This window comes from Panthera uncia (genome assembly GCF_023721935.1).
Source record: "Panthera uncia isolate 11264 chromosome A1 unlocalized genomic scaffold, Puncia_PCG_1.0 HiC_scaffold_17, whole genome shotgun sequence".
Classification (NCBI taxonomy): Eukaryota; Metazoa; Chordata; class Mammalia; order Carnivora; family Felidae; genus Panthera; species Panthera uncia.
In genome coordinates, this window is record NW_026057577.1 from 54,183,590 (window position 1) to 54,207,293 (window position 23,704).

A 23,704-nucleotide genomic window follows, 5' to 3' on the forward strand; every position below is an offset into this window, starting at 1 on the left:
ACCGTGAGGAATAAGTAGTATGCTCCATGCCTGAGAAAGAAAGGAGGGAAGAAGGGAGAGGAAAGAGAAAATCTGTAAGAATGGGAATAAGGAACTAGAAGTCTATACCTCCTAGAACAACTCTGCCCAAGCCTTTTTATTTCTCGGTTTGCAAATAAGCACGCGGAGCAAGGTAGACTCCCTGGCAAGTGAGCAGTGAAGAACGTGAGCATCGTTTGTTTCACTACCTCTGTTCAATTAGGAGTTGAATAACTAGCGGAAGCAGCAACATACATTCACAATTACCTCCTGCACATGCGTGCGTGTGCGCACACACACACACACCATCCAGAGGATATTGACAACTCCTGGTACACCAGATGCTTTGTAGGAACAAAGCAGGATTGGGCCATGTGACAGTGGCCGTGAAGACAACATGATTTTCTCACACTAGTCATCTATCTATATGTCTTTCTTTCAGCTCTTTGGTAATATACAAAACTCTGCTGGTTATCTGCAGGACGAACCACAGCACAGAAACAGAAAGGTGACTTTCCTGAAATCTTGTGGTTGGTTGGTCCCCAGGAGCACCATGGAAGACGTACAACAATGTGTTTTCACTCACTGCCTTTAGAATACACCTCAGAAGAGGGGCGCCTGGGTGTCTCCGTAGGTTAAGTATCGGACTCTTGATCTTGGCTCAGGTCATGATCTCGTGGTTCGTGAGTTTGAGCCCACATCGGGCTTCATGCCGTCAGTGCAGAGCCTGGTTGGATTCTCTATCTTTCTATGCCCTGCCCCCTATCATGCCCATGTTCTCTCTCTCTCTCTCTATCTCTCTCTCTCTCTCTCTCTCCCAAAAATAAAATAAACTTGAAAAAGACACCTCAGAAGAGTTGAAATTTAAACCCAGCATCAGCACTGGAGTGGAACACCAATCTAGAAAACCAGCTCTGGTGTGACAAATAATTGATTCCTGACGCCCCAGAGATTTTTCCATCTGAATTATCATACCAGTGAAGTTCCCTTTAATGTCATATTAGATGACAAAGCCAGGCTTTATTTTCAATCTTACATTTAACTACCACCACTAACAACAATAATGATAGCCTTTAAAAATAAAAATCCCAATGAATTTTGAAATTTTAAAACACAAATAAAAATTTCAGGCTAATTTCATTCAATGCTGAGTGCCAATCTATTTGCCTTTCAGCTGCCTCATGGGCCTGAGGCAGCAAATCTAGAAAATTTTGGTGCCGAAAATACAGCAAAACCATGAATGTACTTAATACCACTAACCTGTATGCCTAGAAATGGTCAAGATAGTAAATTTTATGTGTATTTTACCACAAGTTTTAAAAATTGGAAAGACAAAAAAAACCTTCCAGAAAACTCATGAAAAAGTGTGCCTGAGGCTGATAATAAAGAAGGCAAAAAACAACAGTGGTTAGAAGAAGCAAATGGATGCACCCGGTGTGGAAAAGCAATACCTCATAGGTCTCACGGGGACCTCATGTTCTAGCATATTACTTTCCGCTTTTCCTTCTTATATGCAGCCAACATAGCTCGTTGTTGATTTCCTAGTAAAAGCTGCTTTTCAAACAATTACATTGTGCTGCTGGTAACATCTGACCCGCGTACCTCAGACCTCCTACTGGGGACATGTCAGACCCCGAACTTCCCTTGTTTTGACTACTCTTTACCAAGTTGCTTTATTCACGCTGTGTTGTCTGGTTCTCTAGTCCGTCATAGATGGTCTACTATCTGCCTCCAATCTGGAGCAGAAGAACACGACAAGATGCACACTTTTCCAACAAGTTGCTTTACAGATTTAAGGGAGAACCAGGGCTGCATTTAGATGAGAGAAGAATCTTCTGGACAACTCCCACCTCCATGGGACACAAAATAACTAGGTAATCATGAGCTGAAACAAGAATCCAAAATGAGCCTTTGAAAAACAGCCTGTGTGTTTAATTGAGATTTAACATAATATTTAGAATACTTACTCTCAGGCCTGGGTATAAAAAAAGCATCTGGTTGGAAACAAAAATCCGAGAAGACTAAATAATTAAATAAAATCCTCCCATTGGATACAAAATAGCTAAGAATAGCAATCCGCAAAAGCAAAGAAAATTATAATCCTTTGGGTATTCACTGAGCATCTACTATACTATAGTGAGCAATTTTCTGGGCACGGTAGAAATAAGGTGCAAGTAACATGGCCAGGTCACTTGAGAAGTTTGCCTTTTTTTAAGTCAAGGCCAACCCCCAAGCCTTGACTGACCACAAGGTACTGTGTTAAATTGTACAGTTCAGCTCCTGCTCTTGAGTGCTCAGGGAGTTTGGTGATGGGGGTGTCCAGGGTGGTATGTCCCTACTTAAACCCTGGGAAAAGGGATGAGTTTGGGGAGGAGGTTGACATGTATTCATGGCCGTGTCTAAAATACTCTGACTGAGAGTGGCCAAAATGAACAAATCAGGAGACTATACATGCTGGTGAGGATGTGGAGAAACCAGAACCCTCTTGCACTGTTGGTGGGAATGCAAACTGGGGCAGCCACTCTGGAAAACAGTGTGGAGTTTCCTCAAAAAATTAAAAATAGACCTACCCTATGACCCAGCAATAGCACTGCTAGGAATTTACCCAAGGGATACAGGAGTGCTGATGCATAGGGGCACTTGTACCCCAATGTTTATAGCAGCACTCTCAACAATAGCCAAATTATGGAAAGACCCTAAATGTCCATCAACAGATGAATGGATAAAGAAATTGTGGTTTATACACACAATGGAATACTACGTGGCAATGAGAAAGAATGAAATATGGCCCTTTGTAGCAACATGGGTGGAACTGGAGAGTGTGATGCTAAGTGACATAAGCCATACAGAAAAGACAGATACCGTATGTTTTCACTCTTATTTGGATCCTGAGAAACTTAACAGAAACCCATGGGGGAGGGGAAGGAAAAAAAAAAGAGAGAGAGGTTAGAGTGGGAGAGAGCCAAAGCATAAGAGACTCTTAAAAACTGAGAACAAACTGAGGGTTGATGGGGGGTGGGAGGGAGGTGAGGGTGGGTGATGGGTATTGAGGAGGGCACCTTTAGGGATGAGCAGTGGGTGTTGTATGGAAACCAATTTGACAATAAAGTTCATATATTGAAAAAAAATAAAATTAAATTTAAAAAAAATACTCTGATAGTCACTACTGTAAAATCTGTGTCAAATCACGTTGCTGAGAGCTTCCTATTTTGAAGACGAATCATTCCCACAGTTTCGAGATGATGATGTAGCCGCCAATCAGTTTGCAAACTCACACATCCTTCTCATGGTCCTTTCTCCCCCAGACATTGTTCTTTCCTTTACTCAGTAAACATTTAATGAGACCTAACTGACATCGTGGACTCAGAGATGCAAGGTTCTAGTTCACAGTCAAGTAGGAAAATAAAAAGTTAATAATGACAGCCCTCTATGAAGCAAACTAAGGGGGAAGAACTGAATTCTTTATAAAATAATGCTAGGAAAAATAGGACCTTGTAAGTATAAATAAAATGGAGAAATATTTAATAAGCAAGTACGGCTTTAAATTTGTTTTATCTATGAATCATTTTAGACTAGAAAAAATACATAAATGCCCATAATTCCACCATCCATATTTAATAGATATTTAGTTTTTCCACATAAAACAACTTAAAATTCTGTCCACCAGATTATGGTATAAACAAAATTAATATCAAATGATAAATAGGAAAATGTATTTGCAAATAATATAATAAAGGTGTAATAGGTTTAATATGTAAAGAATTGCCATAAATTAATAAGAAAAGCAGTATTATCTAATACAAAGATAGGCTTGTACAATTAGACAATTCTCAGGAAAATGGAACCGGCTAATAAAAATATTAGAAAATTGGGGCTCCTGTGTGGCTCATTCTTTGAGTGTTCAACTTCAGCTCAGGTCACGATCTCACGGTTTATGGGTTGAGCCCTGCATCTGACTCTGTGCTAACAGCTCAGAGCCTGGAGCCTGCTTCAGATTCTGGGTCTCCCTCTCTCTGCCCCTTCCCCACTCACACTCTGTCTCTCTCAAAAATAAATATTAAAAAAATACGTATTAGAAAATGTTTCATCTTACTAGTAACCAATTACTAATAGCCATAGGTATGCCAGTTAAGACAACAAGATACTGTTTTTAAGTACTAGTAGGCATATGGAGAGGTGGCTAACTCATAAACCCCTAGGCAGAAAAGTAAATTGAATTATTTTTCAGGAAAGCAATTTTGAAATACATGCATAAAATATTTAAGTATATACATTTTGATCTACTTAATTTTACTTCCAGGAATCTTCTCTAACAAAATAATCACAGTCTTGGGAGGATTTAAGTACCAAAAAAGTTATTGTAACATGATTTGTGATTGTAAAAGTTGAAAACAATTGAAACACCCCAAATAGAGGAATGGTTAAACAAAAGTTCAGAGCAGTAAGCTACAGATGGGTTAGGGTGTATGGGTGCGTGCCTGCCTGTTTGGGTGCTATTAGTGTCGAAGATTTTTGAGTCAGTCACTAAGTCAATTAAAGATCAACTGATAATATGTTTTTAGAGAAAACTCTTTTTTTTTTCCAGCCTCCTTGAATGGATTTGTCATCCTTGCAATCACACAAATTAAAAAAAAAAAAGATAGCCTTATTTTACAAATTTTAAAAGTGAGACACCCCCCTCCCACCCCCTTTCCAGAGTCTGAAAGCTAATAAATGGCTTCTGTGATACGGGAGGCCACATTGCCACAGCATCCTGCCTTTGAGAGAATGTTATTCCTAAACACAATCACCAAGTAATAATGAAGCTTCACATTTGTTAAATAACGAGGCTTGACACAGGGAAGAAAATTATATGCTTTAACATTTTGTAGCGACGAATCACCATATTTATTAATAATAATTCCTCACTACTGAGGAATGCCCGCAATTTGCCTTTTAACTTTGCATCAGAAAGATAACGTCATGAAATTTTATTTTAAATAAACCAGTGGAAAAGAATGTCCAGAAAGGTAGTATTTAGGAATGAGGAAAAGTCCCAAGGAAATTAAAATCTGAAGGCTGTATTTGTACATTAAAAAGGAGAAGAGGAAATGAGCTATTACAGAGTTCAAATGAGATAATGGGAGATGGTTTTTCCAGCTATTTAATTAGAAAGATCTGCAGACTGGGATACTTGTTTGGAAGTTCTGTGTGAATATAAATGAGCACATCACATCACAGCAATGTCAGCCCCACAGCATAATATTTTAGTATTTCCTTTCTTTGTCGGGAGACAGGGAATTGCACTCTAACTACAATGACGTACCACTTATTAATATTTAGATGTCGTACACCCTCAGCCTTCCGGGGAAACTGTGAAAGAGTATCTGAGCATGAGTAGCCACCAAAATAGTGGATGTGACAGGAGGCACACTGTGATGAACAACCTCACTATTGCAAAGAAAGGAGTCCTCTCACTGGCCTGGTTGGGGTGGTTACAAAAACCAGCATCAAACCCAATTAACCAAAGGCGAGGACAAGCTAGAATATTTAATACAAAAGCCAATGGTCCTACCTGTCTGAGCTTTCCAATGCACGTACACACCAATGCACGTACAGATGAGCACATCAGTTTATTCTGAATAGTTTTTCCCAAATCCTTAATAAATGGGGTCTTAACAATGAAAATGGAACCTCCCAAAATAATTAAGTTTAGGAAACACTCTATTATTAAATGTCCTTTTGGGGTGTCTCTTTAGGATAATAAAGTCCTGTAACAAAAAAACAGAGTTAACATTTCAGACTCCATTGTTATAGACTGGATTGTGTTCCCCCAAAATTCCTATGTTGAAGCCCTAACCGCCAATGAAACTTTGGGGGTATTTGGAGATAGAGAATTAAGAAGGTAATTAAGGTAAAGTGAAGTTATAAGGGTGAGGTACTCATCCAATAAGACTGGTATCCTTGTAAGAAGAAGACAGACCATGAGTGCCCACACACAGAGGAAAGGTCATGGTGAGGAGAGAGCAAGAAACCTCCTATAAGCCAGGAAGAGAGGCCTCACTGCAAACCAACCTTGCCAGCATTTTGACCTTAGACTTCCAGAACTGTGAGAAAATAAGTTTCTGTTGCTTCAGTCATCCAGCCTGTGGTGTTCCGTTATGGCAGCCCAAACAGACAAATGCACCACGATTTCCCAAACCTACTTGACCATAGAACACTCAGGTCCCAAAGCTCATAGCAACATCTCTCAAAATGGCTCAGAAAATACTGTCCAGGGTGATTCAAAGAATTAAGGTACAGCTATCTCCACACTCCTTGCCAGTAAACACTGTAGCCTTCACTATTTAGTGGCGTAGGGGAGTACAAATTTCCCCTGCTGTCCAACAGCAGAACATTCCTATGAAACCTTTGGTAAGCAGAAACGGCATAAAGCAAAGAAGCAATTACCGTTCATTTACATGGGAAACTTTCTGAGCATTCCCAGACCCAAAAAAATAATGTCCCTCAGGCTTTTCTGGTACCTTAGGATGCATCTTGCTAACCGACCCACAAAATAAATGAAGATAAAGCACAGGTGCCCACAGAGACCAACTCAAAGCTGTGGCGGCCTGACGCTGAGATGCTGAGTGTAGTTCCCGGGCAAGGAGCTTGGTGGCGCCACTCTCGGTGCTTGGGGTGCATCTCTAAGGGCGGGCGGCAAAACCAACGCAATTTTTGCTTTTCCCCTTTTTTCATAAAAGTGAAAATTCCCTTTGGGTTCCTTGCAGTTAGTGAAAACAGGACAGGTCCTGATGTACGCCTTTTGCAAAAGCAACGTGGCATGATATAAACTTTGAAAAATCAGGGGGTCCCTGTGTTGTTTTCTCAGTGTTCATTCTCTTTATTAAGAAGGCAAGTAAGAACTGTATCTGTCAAAATTGTTGGCGTTTGTAACAATGCTTAAAAGATTAACCTTCACTTATCTGAAACCCTCCATTCCACAGCCCTGCTCATTATCAGTGGTGATGTATGTTAACATTTACTCAGGCAGTGAACTAAGCATGGCATAGGCTTTAGCTCATGTGCTGTTCCCGACAGCCCCCAGTGCCTGGTACAGAGTTGATAAAAGACCGAAAACGAAGAGTGTGTTGACCAAGGCCACACAACTGGCAAGTGGCCGATACCAGATTTAAATCCAGGTCCTCTGAAGACCCCATCCATATTCACCAACATACTATTCTGCATTGCCTTGTTTCCTTTCTTGGGAACTGATCTAAGTCAAACTGGTCGCTCAGCAATGGGCAGTTCTTGGGGGCAAATAATGACAGCCATTGGAGATTAAAGGTGAGATATCGCATATCACATTGTGCTACCTGTATTTTATTTATTTATTTATTTATTCATTCATTTATTTATCTGTCTATTTGTTTGTTTGAGACAGACAGAATATGAGCAGGGAAGGGGCAGAGAGAGAGGGAGACACAGAACTCAAAGTGGGCTCCAGGCTCGAAGCTGTCAGTGCAGAACCTGATGCGAGGCTAGAACCCACCAACCATGAGATCATGACCTGAGCTGAAGGTCAGGACACTTAACCAACTGAGCCACCCAGGCGCCCCTTTTTAATGTGTTGGGGTTTTTTTTATTGCCACCTGTATATTATTGATGAAGAAATACACACACACACACACACACACACACACACACACACACACACAGTCTAATAACCTATCCCTGGAAGCTGAGTGAATCCCTTTTCTCTGTTCTCAGGCTCACCAGCTCACGAGCAAACACTTCACCTGAGGGGCTCACTCAGAGGCAGGCGTAAGAAAGTCTAACAGCAGCAGACCCAGGCCCCTGGTTGCATCAGACTGTGGAGTTCTCTGTGGAACACATGACCAGGCCCAGTAGTGATCTGGCCCTAAGGCTATGGGCCTTGACAGATCCTTCTATCTCATTCTGATCAGGGTAATGGGGACAGAAAAATCTTCTTACCCAACCATGTATCTTGAATACAATCGATACCAGCAATTAAAAAAAAAATGTATTCCGAACATTCTTTATCTTAATTAGCAAGCTTTCTGGAGTAGATTTCTATAATGATATGTGAAGATGTGATTGCCATCTCTGAACCTCAGATTCCTCACTCAGGTGCTTCAAATGCTAATGACTACTTCTATCAGTCAGGCTTGTCCAAACAGAACCAACAAGATATGTCTATATAGAGAAATTGATTTTAATGAATGACTGTGGAGGCTTGAGGAGCCCAAAGTCTGATGGGGGAGGCTGGCAGGCTGAAAAGTCAGGAAAAAGTAGAGTGTGAGTCCAAAGGCAGTCTGTTGGGGACCAGGAAGGACAGATGTTGCAGAAGAAGCTGGAAGGCAGAGTACTGGCAGAATTCCTTCGTGCTTGAGAGAGGTCAGTCTATGTTCTATGAAGGCATTCAACTAATTGGATGAGGCCCCCTCATATCATGGAAAGTAATCAGCTTGACTTAAATTCCACCTATTTAAATGATAATCTCATTCAAAAAATAGCTTCACAGAAACATCTGGAATGATGCTTGACCAAATATCTGGACACTGTGTCCCAGCCAAGCTGACAAATAAAATTAACCATCATCCCATCCCAATAATCACTACCCATATATTGTACTATTATACTAAAGTATCTTAAATAAATTTCCACACTGTACTCTTGATATTAAATGAAGCTCCTGTTAAAAATACTGACCACCCCCCCCCCCTCCACAGGGGTGCTTGGGCGGCTCAGTCAGTTAAGCATCCAACTTCAGCTCAGATCACGAACTCATGGCTCATGAGTTCAGGCCCTGTGTCGGGTTCTATGCTGATAGCTCGGAGCCTGGAGCCTGCTTCGGACTCTGTGTCTCCCTCTCTCTCTGTCCGTCCCCTGCTCGTGCTCTCTCTCTCTCTGTCAGAAATAAACGTTTAAAAAAATTTTTTAAATGCTGACCCCCTAAAAATCCGAGGCTTAAAAGAATGCCTTTATTTCTCTCTTCTCACAAAAAGCCCCGCATGAGGGCTCCAGGCCAGCTGCTCTCTGCTGTATGACATCTATGAGACATCCACTGCCATGGTGGCTCTTCTGTCTTCAGCACCAGCTTCCAAGGCTATTCTAGCCACTGAAGCCCACAGGTCTGGAGAAGGAGCATGGTGGACGGGGGTTCTATTGGCCAGGCTGGGAAGTGACCCGTGTCACCGCAGGAGAAACCGGAGAATGCCATCTGGGTGTGTGATCAGGAAGAACAGGATGCTTAGCGGTCTCTGCCGCACGCAAAATGGAAGCAGAAGCGTCTTTGGTATATTAACTCCAAATTATCTTCAGAGCCTTTCCTTCTCTTCAAAATTATCTCATTCATTTTGCAGTTCACTTACCTGGTCTGCAGGGTTCAGAGTACGGGCTCTGGATCAGCCCAAGAGGGCCTATCCCGGCCCTGCACTTAGCTGTGTGACTTTGGACATGTTGTGAAATTCGTGGAGCCTCTGTTTCTGCGTCTGTCCCCAGCTCCTAGGAGTATTGACAGCTTATGGCTCAGAGTTGAGAGTTGACCTTGCTAAGGGTCACACCCCCTCCTGGGGACATCTGATATCCACTGACCATTGAGAGGCATCGAGGATGTAAAAACCTTGTTGCCTCGCCTCAGATGGGAATGCTAAAGTGCCTTCCCAGCTCCAGAGCTCTCTCAAAGATCAGCAGAGACATTTGCTGCAGCTACCTGGCAGTGTAACCCTTCCCCCGCCACTGTCCCCCTGGCCCCATGCCCTTCGAAACCCACAGGGGCCGACCTCAAAAGCATTCCCTCATAAACTTTCTGCACATGCCTCTCCATCTCAAAATCTGATTCCTGGGGAATCTGACCAAAGGCACAATCTCATGGGCTTGTGAGGATTCAAGAGAGATAAGCCTTGTAAAGCGCTCAGAAAAGAGCAGGGCTCACGGTAAGCAATTCAATGAGTTATCTGTTGGGTTGAAGAAGTGAACAACGTCTTGTCCATTTTGTAAAGAGAAACCGCAAATGAGAGAACTTAAGAGAACCTTACTGCATTAACCTATCTATGCCTAAGTTATATGGAGGACAAAATGTACACGAGGAGCCAAAGTTATTTGTGCTCTCTTAACACCCTTACTTCTTATAACCGGAAAACTTCATCGCCTGTGGTTCTTGCTATAAACTGTGCCAGAGGAAAGACGATGAAATCAGGAACCACACATACCGAAGACTTTCATTTTGCCCCAATTTCAGATCGATGATCCTATTCTTCAGAGCAGCGTGGCCAACCCTGAGATAAGGGAGACAGGAAATTTGGTCACCCTCCATCTTTCTGAGACACCTAAGAGCTGTGGTTGACTTCTCACGTTCCCCCTTCATCCCGATTCCTGCTGCAGACGCGGCTGGTACAGCAGCCCTTACATCTCTGCAGCCTCACTGGCACCCAGGTGACAGACACACAAATACCTGGGGCGCCCAGTGAATGTCCCCACCGCGAGGGCTACTGCAGCCCCGTGCAAGCTGCTGGCTTCTTCCTAGAGCACTACCTCCACTTTCCACCCTGTTCGCCTCGGGGTTGTATTTTTCACAATAATATTCTGGATTCTCACCATGAATAAGGAATTTAATTCAGAGACTAAACTCCACCGTTGATTTTTAAATAGCTTACTCCCCAGCCCCCTCCTAGCAACGCTTTAAAAACGATCACTAAAAGAGGTCCCCTGCCAACTCCCAAGTACCTAGGGCATGCCCATATACGCCTTTGCCTTAGTTTCCCTTCCATGCAAATATGCGTACTGACCCCCCCCCCCCCCTGGAAAGAGGCACAATTACCGGCCTCAACCAGATCAATCTCCTTAAATCGAATGTCAAAGAAACATCCAGGGAAGTCATAATTTACATGAAGCCCACTCATCTCCCCCTTTCAGATGGACTCCATTAATTCACAGGGGAGAATAGCCTTCTCAGAGACGCACATTTACATTTACATAAGATAGAGTGGAAAATAACTGTGTTTCTCCATGAGAAAACAGATTGTCTTCTACCGTTTTGTGTGTCAGTCATAAAACTGCTTTTAAAGTGACATCTGTGGAAAGGACACTTGGAAGGGCAATGCTATTTCTTACAGGCACGGTTCAAACCGTTCACAAGTGCCTTCACCTTTTTCCTTCTTAGGAGTACACCTTGCTTAATTTTAGTATATGTTACCCTCAATAAGCATGGATCATGTGGATAACTTTCATCCCAGAGAGGTTTCTCGGAACATTTCTCCTCTGAGAGACTTAAGTATTAAGATTGTACATTAAATCGTTTTATAAAAGACCCTGAATAAAGGCTATTATCCACATGTAACATTCACTTGCACCATATCTCATGATCGATTGACATAAAGCAGTTTATTGGTCAATATCACTAGCCAAGGCCAGAGACAGAGGTCCGATTCCAGCCATCTGGAAATCTATTATCACAGGGCTAATGCACAGGCGTTTCACCTCTGGAGATCTGGTTTCAGCTTCATCAGTTAAAAGTGAGTTGGGTGGTCTTCTCTTACCCACATTAGAGACCCATTATGCAGTTTAGTCTAAAGAAACACCATTGGTCATGGGCATTCATTTAGTGCAAGTCAACCTTGGGGAAAAGTCCAGTCTCCTCGATATGCCTCCATCATTGATCACTTATTCCCTGCTCAGGCTGACCCCAGGCAAAATTATGACACAGGCGGTTCGAATAGGGTGATTCTCAGTCTATTAGTCCGTGTAGAATGAAAGAACTAGAAGAGTGGGACAAGAGACAAAAGACTTGTGTTGTAGCCCCAGCCAGCCTTGAGCGAGCCATGACATCTCTGTGGTTCAGTATGCTCATCTGTAAAATGGGGATAATAACCACCACTACATCTTGAGTGCTCTTAGAAGGATCAAAAGAGCTCATGGCTAGGAAAACTATAAATTATTTGCAAACGACAGGGTGACTGCTGCTATCACTTTGTGTCCTCATGTTTCCTTCATTTGTTCTTAGAGTTTCCACATGCTCTCCCCATTTACTAAAGCCCAGTGCCCTCTTAGTACCTCTGCTTCTACCCAGACCAGGCTATTATCAATACTACACCCTGAGCCTTACTGACCCCTGTATCCCCATAATATGTCCCTGTCAATTTCCCCTTCCCACAAGGTGTGAGCTCTGCTAGATGCCGAACAGTCAAGCTGAGAACCTGCCACCCATTGTGCTATCAGAGAAACTGCTGCCCTACCGAGCCCTTACTAGAAACCTTGAATTTTCTGGAGCAATTTCAATATTGGCACAGGATATTCAGAACTCCCAGAGGATGAAATGGAACTTTTATCAATTTTCAAACCTAGAGGAGGGCATGGTGACCTATTCATATCATGCTCGTCACCACGCCCAGGAAATCCAGCCTGGAGGAAACAAAGATAGCGACTGTATCCGTATCCCAAATCATGTGACTTCTCTAAATCCCCAAATCATAAAAAAACTCTGTAGAGGATACTTCTCACCTGTGATTCTAAGAGATGAGCCTGACTTTAGAACTTCCTATCAGGGCCAAATGGATTGTTATTCCCTCTACTCTCATATGACCCCAGAGATATCCGTTGGTTACAATGGAATCAAAGACTCTTTCAAGTTAGCTCAAAATTATCCACTTGTCGATTATTAATGAATATATATTTTTAAAAACCCAAATAGATGTCTCCATATATCAGTGTTGCTGAGTCACTTTCCTGCAGTCACAATTTGGTTTACTGTCAGGAAATGCAAGCTAAGATTCACATGGTCCCCTGGACAAAACTATTAGATAACTATGCTGCCCCCCAAATCATATCAAGGTTGTGTCCATCTCACTAAATGAAAATGTTTTCATATAAGGCCCTACATGGAATATCCCTATCCTCCTATCCTCCACCCCATTGCTACCCCCCTCCCCACACCCCCCAGGAAGAACCAGTGTGGTCAAGGTCATCCTACGAGGGCAGAGCTCTTGGGACAAAAATACAACACTTCCAGCTCCCTTACATCAGCCGTACTTACACCACACATATAACCATTTTCCTAATCCATATTTTGCAAATGACATCATTTCTCAAAAGAATTCAGGAGCATATGAGAAGGAGTAACCCGAAGGGTATAGGGACTGGTGAGGAGGCAAATGACAGAGTCAGGCTCAGGGGCCAAGGAGGGGTTGGTGTAGTAACCAAGAGAAAAAAAGGACAGGTATTAGGGTGGCTCCTGCAAATGGGGACTTCATAGGTTTTAAGCATAGTGACAGCCCCCGACCCTGAATCTTCCTCAGCTGAGGGCTTTATTTAGCATCAATTTAAAAAAAAAAGAACAAGAAAAGAAAGAAAGAATTGGGAACCCATTCAAAATTCAGATTATACATCTCACCCCCAGAAAAGGATCGACAGGTCTGTATTCAGGGCTGCATTTTTAGCAGATGCCACAAGTTTTTCTGAAGCAGGTGGCCAAGGACCTCATCTTGAGATCTTCTAGCTATTGACTTCATTACTTAATAAAACAGAGCCAAATATAAAACAGCAACTTTCAAGTGAAGGCCCTGGGTTTTATGAATGGGGCTCCTGCATGCAGGGGTGGTCCCAGGGGAAGGTGTGTGTGAAGATACTCAAAGAACATACTCAAAGGGAAGGGTGCAGCTTGAGAGAATTCAGCAGACATGTGATAGCCACACTACATATGTGCATAAAAGAAGGCATTATAGGGGCGCCTGGGTGGCTCAGTCGGTTAGGCATCTGACTTCGGCCCAGGTCATGATCTCAGGGTCCGTGAGTTCGAGCCCCGCGTCGGGCTCTGTGCTGACAGCTCAGAGCCTGGAGCCTATTTCGGATTCTGTGTCTCCCTCTCTCTCTGCCCCTCCCCTGCTCATGCTCTGTCTCTGTCTGTCTCAAAAATAAATAAACATTAAAAAAATTAAAAAAAAAAAAAAAAAAAAAGAAGGCATTATAGCACTTAATTGTTACCTTCCCAGGGTTTTAAAAATGTATTCTGTAATCTTTGATTGCTTTAAAACCTCGGGAAAAAGAGCAACATCCATAAATAATAGCAATAAACAGCTATGAAAAAGGACTTTATTTGGCCTCAAAGTGAAATGATACAGGCATCTCCCCCCAATTTTACAGGAACACCATTTCCATATATTTTTTTACTCCCACATATAAACAGTGTTTACAGTGTGCTTTGTGTTGTTACAAGGAAGGGATGCTTAAAACAGCCCCACAATTTTTGTTAACACAGCATTAATATCTAGATGGTCCACCCTATTCTACTGGCCATCTCCAGATGTATTTCAGCAATGATTTTGTTCTAGAAGAACTCAATTTTGAAAGTGATTTTCAATATTCCAAAAAGGAAATCTTATATTTCTCTAAGACCATATAGTTCACTATCGGGTACTTTCAATTATTTGAGTATGTTAAAAATCGTCTGGAGGGGCGCCTGGGTGGCTCAGTCGGTTAAGCGACCGACTTCGGCTCAGGTCACGATCTCGCGGTATGTGAGTTCGAGCCCCGCGTCGGGCTCTGTGCTGACTGCTCAGAGCCTGGAGCCTGTTTCAGATTCTGTGTCTCCCTCTCTCTCTGACCCTCCCCCGTTCGTGCTCTGTCTCTCTCTGTCTCAAAAATAAATAAACGTTAAAAAAAAATTAAAAAAAAAATCGTCTGGAAAGATGCAAGGAAAAATAATGGCAGAAGTCCTTGATAGCAAAACGGTTGGGGAAATCTCACTTCAGAGGAATATCTCACCCGTCAGCAATATCCTGGCAATGAAAGGTAGCTTAATGAAGAGTCAAATTCGTTTCAAAATCAAAAGCTTTTATAAATGTTCTGCTCAAGAACTATCTCTGGAAGCTCAAATTGCTACATCTGCCATTGAGTCACATGCAATGTCAGGTTGAATTTTTGTTTTTTAATGATTTTATTTTGGTCTCAAAAAAAGAAAAAATAAGGCAAGAAAGATAGCACAAGAAAGAGAAGCTGTCAGAAAGATGAGAACATTCCAAAAACCAAATAAGCTGTCTCCCCCAAAAAGCATCACTTTCTTTGTTGTTTATCATATGCTAAAGTGATTTGCATGTTGTTATTTCAGGTGGAACTTTCCATTGCATTTTCATTCTTTCAAGAGCCAGTTGCTACCCCCTCCTCAGTCTATCTTGTTGCTATGGAAACAATGATGTACAGTAGGACACAGAGCAAAGGTAACAAGGCTTTAAACAGGAATATTAACAAGGGAATCTTCTAGAAAGAATGTGGAAATTGCTGTCTATCAGGCCAAATGCCTTGAAAAATTTATCTACATTTATAATCTGCCCTAAAAGAATAATTATCTAGCAATAGACACTTGAACTATCTTTGTTCAATTGATTTTATTTCTAAAACCTAAATAACATAATATGTTAAAGCTTGAATTTTATTTACTTGCTTGCCCTCTCAAATGCCTTTAAGGGTTTTTTTTATATATATATATATATAAAAGGAGATGGATTTAGAGGCCCCTGGGTAGTTAATTCAGAAGAACATGCAGCTCTTGACCATGAGTTCGACCCTACGTTAGGGGTAGAGTTGACTTAAAAAAAAAGAGAGAGAGGGGAGCACCTGGGTGATTCAGTCAGTTAAGCATCCAGCTCTTGATTTCGGCTCAGGTCACGGTGTCACGGTTTGTGGGTTCAAGCCCTGTAGCCTGCTGAGAAGCACGGAGCCTGCTTGGGATTCTGTCTCTCCCTCTCTCTCTGCCCCTCCCCTCTTGTGCTCTCTCTCTTTCTCTCTCTCAAAAATAAATAAACATTTATATATATAACATACATTTTTATAATATATAATATATTTATATGTATTATATATTTATTTATATATAGAATATATAATGAGAGATCAATTTGAAATTTGGCGTGCTAAATTGGTACACACCATTTCAGATTCCTCCCACTCATAGAGAAGTTTCCATAACTCAAGTTTTCAAAAGCAGGGGTTAACCTAGACCTCCTTATACTCAGCTCTGAAATGTGCATGTGACCTTACACAAGTCTCTTGGACTCAAAGTCTTTGTCCCCTCCTCTGGAAAATAAGATGATCCCACTTAAAGTCACAAAGTTGTCTAAAGATGTGATGTAATAAAAAGTTTGGCACATGATAGGCATTTGATAAATGCTAGCGTGGAGGCATTATAACCCACCAACTGAATGGAGCTAGTTTAAAGAATCCCCGTGGGTGGGAAGACAGTGGGGAGAAAAGGATCCAGGCTCGGCCTAAAAATTTCAGTCAATAATCCATAAAGTGGGTTATCCACACAAGCAGATAATCAAGCCCCGGCTCTACGTGGAAAAGAGCTTCTCCCAGCCACCCAAGGCCCTAGTGGGCACGATAACTCCAGGCTGTGCTTTGACACTAAGCACGGTAATCCCGGCTTCCCCCACAAGCTCAACCATTCAGAGCACAGAAATATCACATTATGATATCTGCCCTGTGGCAAAAGCGATTTGAGAGCAGCGCAAACTCCCCCCTTCTCTCTCCACCAGCGTCCAGACTGCTAACTATTTGGTGTCAGTGGTTATGGTTGGTTCCATTTCCAGAAATGCAGCGCAGCTGGAAAATATTTTTTCTCATGGTGGAAAAAAAGCCTACCCTGTTATGTATCTCTGCAACAAACACAGGAAAGCGTTATGATACGTGTAGACACTGACTTTAACACGACGTAAAACCCACAATGTACCAAACCCAAAGCAGGAAGTGAAGTCCATGTTGCTGTCAACACATGAATTTATGACATACCATGTGATCCTCTGATTACTGGCTGTCGCCAGAAAAAGTGGTCCCTTTTTCTGCAAGTGTAGCCAGGTGAATTTTGAATTCTTCTGGATATGTAAATTTAAGTTTGTTAGCATAAGACCTTTCTACGAAATTCCTTACTAGGAATTCATTCAAAAGGTTTAAATAAATCACACATAGTGCCACTTTATTCATCCAGGCTCAAGAAATCTACTTTCAATTTAAATTAACCGCATTTGCAATAAAACCTCCATTTACAGGTACTTAAAATGAGTCCTAAAATGTGGGAGGCATTTTAATACATCACCTTGTTCAGGCTTCACGACAACCCCATGAAGCAGATAGGTTGCTGTTTCACAAAGGAAGGCACCAAGGCTGGGAGAGGCTAACTCATCTACCGAAGACCTTAGAACTAAAAACTACTAGAAACGAAGATCAATCTTTTGATTCCAAACCAAGGGGTCATTCTTCTAGCACCAGGGTATCTAACCCCACTCCTCTAAAAGTTGGAAGCCAAGTTTTCTAGCAACTTTATTAAGAGACACCCTCCCTTGGTCTTTGATTGTTATGGTGATACATTCTTCTTAACTCCATTAAAGTATATGACAATGGTTCCAACTCTGGGGAGCTTTTTTAACACAGACGTGCAGGCCCCCACTGCAGCCAATTTAATAGAATCTCTTGGGGCAGGCCTAGGCATCTTACATATATAGGCCTAGGCATATATACAGTTTTAAAGTGCTCCAGATGATTCTAATGTGTAGCCAGGATTGAAAAACCACAGCTTTAAAATAGAATGTTGTATTGAACCTAGGAAGTCCTAGATTGTAAGTCATGTTCTGATTTCAGAGACGCTAAAGTAGAAACAACAGTTAAAAGTGATAACAAGAGACCGGGAATTGTGAGACCTATCTCAGTTTCGGGGGTATTAAAATATGAACAAATGTACAGTTCAGAATTGTTGAGAGAGGTTGCCACGTAAGATGAAGAAAAAGTAAGACCTGTTCTTAGGCTACGCAAGTTACGTAAAACAAGCAAGTTAACGGTAAAATGACCTCGAAAGTATCTTTTCTATTTAAATATTTTAAAAATTTAAAAACTTTAAATATTTAATATTTACTTAAATATTTAAGACACTCAAACCACAAAGTAAGGCTTTGTGGTCTGAATATTTTCTACTTGCACCCAACAGTTCTTGCTTGTCTCCTTAATAGAGAAGGTGAGAACCATCCAGTACATTATCCCCCCAAAATTTGCCCTGCCGGTCAGCCAGTCCCAAGCCAGCAGTCCGGAGGTGGAGATGAAAGATGAGAAGCAGACCCTTTCAACTCATGTAGAGCCCATTCCGGGTGAGAATCAAGAGTGACCCCACCCACCCTCCCACTCCTCAAAGCTCAGGAGACTTTCCTTCAACCTCCCCCCACATCTGCTCCGCTCTCCTTGGTCCCACGCAGATCTGCAATAGACCATTCAGTATTCTATACTATCAAATGTGGACAGGGGCGCCTGGGTGGCTCAGTAGGTTAAGCGTCCAACTTCAGCTCAGGTCACGATCTCGCGGTCGGCGAGTTCGAGCCCCGCGTCGGGCTCTGGGCTGATGGCTCAGAGCCTGGAGCTTGCTTCCGATTCTGTGTCTCCCTCTCTTTCTCTGCCCCTCCCCCGTTCATGCTGTGTCTCTCTCTGTCTCAAAAATAAATAAACGTTAAAAAAAATTTTTTTTTAAAAATGTGGACAGACAGTAAGATAGGAAGATGAGTTAAATGAGCATGTGCGTTTCTGAATCCATGTGTCACAGAATAACATGAAGCCGTTTAAAATCATGTTTCGAATTTGCTCCTGAAATCATTGCTTCACTATATACTAACTAATTTGGATGTAAATCTTAAAAAATAAAAAAATAAAGTTAAATTATAAAAAAAAATAAATAAAATCATGTTTCGAATACTAATATCACAGCAAAATTTTCACAGCACATGGTTAAGTAACAATATTAAAGATGCAAAACAACAATCAGGACTGAAGAAATGTACACAAAACATTATGGCATCGAAGTGCTGCGATAACAGATGGTTTTTATTTTCTTTATACTTTATTTATTTTCCAAATTTGTATAGCAAACATCTATTATGTGAAAAATCAGGAAAAGTGTTACACATATATGGAGCAAATGTGGTTATTATACAAATCAGAATAACTGAGTGGAAAATCCTACCAGCCAGTATTAAATAGGAAGCAAAAGAATATAAAACTGTAAATATCATATAATGAAAAGTATTTTACCATGCATAAAAAAAAGAGGAGTAGAAGGGAAAATACCAAAATATTGAGTAATTATCTTCAGGTGGTGGGTGATCATCTTAATATCTAATTATTTAATATTCTTTATATTCCTAATTGTTTTAATGAATAGGTATGGCTTTAAATTTTCAAGCATAGAAAAACTATCACAGCGCTCCTGGGTGGCTCAGTTGGTTAAGCATCTGACTTCAGCTCAGGTCATGATCTCATAACCTGCGGGTTCAAGCCCTGCATCAGGCTCTGTGCTGATAGCTCAGAGCCTGGAGGCTGCTTCACATTCTGGGTCTCCCCTCTTTCTCTCTATCCCTCCTCCACTCATGCGCTCTCTCTCTCTCTCTCTCTCTCTCTCTCTCTCTCTCTCTCTCTCAAAAATAAATATCTAAAAAATTTAAATAAAAATAAATTTAAAAAACTATCACACTCACATATTCACTATTCATATTTAATGGAAATAGGATTTGTCATATTTAATTCCAGTCTCTCTATTTTTAAGCAGTAAAATATAAATATAGCTAAACTCTAATCCCTCCTTCATTCCCCTCTCTTTTGCAGAGGTAACCACCATTCTGTAATTAGTATTATGTATATGTGTGTTGTACAACTTTCTCCACTTAGAGATGTATGTCTAAACCACATTTAGTATATTTTAATGTGCCAAACAGTACTATACATATCCTTTAGGGTTTTTTTTCCCTTTAAGGTTTTGCCATGTTCATATATAGATCTAATTCATTGATCTTAACTATGGTACACTACCCATTATCCGAATCCACCACAATCTATTCATTCCTTTCTTCCACTGTTCCCCAAACTTCAGGGTGCATCAGAACTGCACAGAAGCCTCACGGTGCAATGCTTACAGGAATGAGCATGGCTGTGTTCCAGTAAAACTTTACTACGAACACTAACATTCAAATTTCATACAATTTTTACATGATATAAAACGTTACGTGTCACAGATATTGTTAAGCGTCTGAAAATGTAAAAACTACTTGCACACTATAAACAAGTAGCTGGCTTTAACCCAGGGGGCTGTAACTGGTCAAGCCCCCACCCTAGTCAACAGAGAGTTGGGTCATTTCTCCTTTTTTTTTGCTAGTACAAACAGTGCTCCTTGAGCATTCGTGAGAGAGTCTTAGAGTAAATATATAGAAGTGAAATAACTGATTCGTAGAGGAGATGTATCTCCAACTTCGTTGGGAATCACCAGTTTGCTCTACAAACTGAGCGACCGTCATTCAATTATTGTCTTGCCTTTCCTATTTTCACTTTCATACAGCTCAAAAGGATAGAAGAGGAGGAGAATGCCAAGTTAATATTTATTCAGGAGTCACTCCAAAGCTCATCAATATAATGAAACTTCCTCAGGTCCAAAGAAGCAGCTCACTGGTGCTGGGGTTAATGACTCTTTTCTTCCCATGTCATCAGCACTGGCAAAACTGGAAATTAAATTTGTCTTAGACTGAACAACAGAGGTCCCCTGACTTAGAGACTTGTTGACTTCTTTCTCCAACTGATCAGGGTTATGGTCTCCAGAAATGGTTCCAGGCGTGCCTTTCCCTAAAGCTCACCTCTCCAACGACACGAATAATGCTTTTCTCAGAAACGGCATCCTGTTCTGCTTACTCACACTCTGCGGTTAGGTCACCCACGAAATGAGATAACTAAACTGCTGAAATTCATTGAAAAGCATCCGTTATGCTAAACAAATAAAGGATCTTGAGTCTGTCCGAAAAAAAATCAGAGCAAATTTTTTCCTCCTGTGACATCTAACAAGGCCATGCTCTAAAACAGTGTTCTTTCTGGCTCTCCCAACTATTTCATACCCAGCCTGCTGTGCCTCAAGAGTCACATTGGTTCATCTTTCTAGCTGTCAGCAGGGCGATCAGCTTACACTCAGCCAATTTCTAGCTTCTCTAAACATATGTGTTTCTTATATTTCACTGAATTTCCCATTCTAAAACTAGGAAATCAGATCATATTAGTGTACCAAGGAACTGTGAGGGGACCCAAAGGGCTGTGAATCTCTTTGACCAGAATCCCCAAATTAGGTTAACTACAATCAGTCTCACGTCTTCTTATTTCTTCCTTTTGTCCCTCCATATTTTTGACATTGTCTCAAGCTGCTTTCTTAGGGTCCCACTTGTTAAATGAGAACATTGCAAATGAAGGAAATTGAGTTGGAAGCTTCTAGAATTTTCATCTCATCATCTAACTACAAGAATAGCATTTATGAGCAGCCTAACTCCAGCTAATTCACTCTCTGAATCCTTAGCTGCCATACAATTCGAACATCAAACCCTAAAACCACAGGGTGGGTATTTTCCACTGCTCTGGTGAAATATTCTTTTCAAGTTTCCCTAAAGGTTGTTCTGCCAGCAGACTGCCTTAAGGCTACCTCTGGTAGCCAGCAAGCTTTCAAAAACCACATTCAAATGACTGTTGTTGTCCCCACTGCTTTGAGAATTCCAAGATTTTCATCACTCAGTGGATCTAGATAGAGCAACTAAAAATAAGTATGGTTGGGAAAAGAACGGCTAGACAGGAAATTATAGAGCGTCTCTAGTCCCCCCAAAATGTTGGCTCTTAGACATCCTCATCCACCCCGCACCTCACCAACAACTATAAAACTGAGAGTCTTACGGAGATAGGAGATTCATCCTTTCATCTATCCACCCGGTTATCCATCAAATTCTCCTGCTTTTGTACTCTTCAGCGTCTTGCCAAACATCCTTTCCCATCTCTACATTTACAGTCTTAGTAGGAGTCCTGCTAACTTACTACAGTGTCCTTTAAGTAGGTCCGCAATAAAGACCTGGGAGAGCCCCTGCCAATGCACTGGCTTAATTGCACCAGTGAAAATTCTTGGGTACCACATCAGAACTCCAACTGGATGAAGCACAAGTCCACGGGTAGACCTTTAGAGGTCAAATGATGTCATTGACCTGTGGAATCTCAGCTTTCCACTGTGCAGTCTTCATTCTCAGTTTTGCTTAGGGATCCCCAGGATACAGGTCTTTTGTACATAAACCAAGGCCCAGTCTCAAGGTTTTTCATCAGGAAACCCAAGCCCCCGCTCGCTTTCTGTTCCGTCGCTCCTTCAGCCCCACATGATTCCTCACCTTCTTCAGGCAGACAAACAGCTATCAGCAAAATGGACAAGAAGGAGTCATAGCTCAGGGCTTGGGTTGTAATCTCAACTCTGTTACTTCTCTGTTGTGTGTTCTTGAACGATTTGTTTTGTCTCTCTGGACCTCAATTTCCTCATCTGTAGGATCTCACGTTCTCTGTGAAGCTTTCCCCAAACAAGTGCCCCTCCCCCAACTGAACTAGACACTTCCTCCCAAATACTCATGAAAGACTGTCCTGCATTTACCCTGACACATCAGACACTGGAGTAGTTAGTAGCTCCTGGAAAGCAGAAATTTCTCCTGTAGCCCTGGGCCAGCACACAATGGGTATAGAATATTTCATTCATTGGTAGAATGAGAAGATCTCCATGGCTTCCCCAAATCTTTGAAATCACAGGATTTATCTGGATTTATTCCTGCTTCAATCTGGATTTATCCCTAACTGGCTGGACCAACCCCCTCTGTGTCCTTCCCTTCTCTGGAGCAGCTCCCAAAACCCAATCTCCACCTCTGAGATTTTCCAGACTAACAAACCTCTATCCATCTTCTCCCCCATTTTAGGTTCCTCTGCATTACTCACTACATGCCATATGATCCCAGGTATTCCTTCCCTTTGCTTATGTCCTCTGAAAAGGCCCTAATTGTGACCCAATCTTGCCAGTCTTTCCATTTTCAGGCCTCCAAGCCTGATTACTGCAGAACCATCTTGGCTTGCAAGGTGCCAGAAATCAAGGTCTACGGATCCATCTAGACAGTGCCCCAAGCATATAGCTGCCTCACAAATGCTTTTATTTATTTATTTTTTTAATTTTTTTTTAACATTTATTTATTTTTGAGACAGAGAGAGACAGAACATGAACGGGAGAGGGTCAGAGAGAGAGGGAGACACAGAATCGGAAGCAGGCTCCAGGCTCCGAGCCATCAGCCCAGAGCCCGGCGCGGGGCTCGAACTCACAGACCGCGAGATCGTGACCTGAGCTGAAGTCGGACGCTTAACCGACTGAGCCACCCAGGCGCCCCCACAAATGCTTTTAAAGGTAATGAATGGTAATGACAATCAGATTGATTATATTATAATATTCTGCTGTTTATGTTCTAGATGAGCACGAGGGTAGATTTAAAAAGTCCAATTCAGTGACTACCAGCAGAAGGGGGCAACTCACAAATATGGGAGGGGGTTGTCGTTTGAAAGAACATATTCAATGTGCACATATTTTATATATTTGGAAAGTGTGAAAGAAGACATTTAAAACACAAACTGTAACTTCGATTCATGGGTACTTGGCATATTAATCTTTTTTATCTTCACAAGCCTACTGATAGCTCTACTGAAGTTCTAACAGGTTAAGTTACTTCTTCAGGGTCAAATAGCTAGGAAACAACAGGGGTAAGATTTGAATTCAGGGCCACTCTTTATTTTGCTACACTGTTCCTCAATAAAAGAGGCAACAAGTGTGGCAGGGCCCAGACCCTACCTGGTTTTGTACTTTGTCATTCTC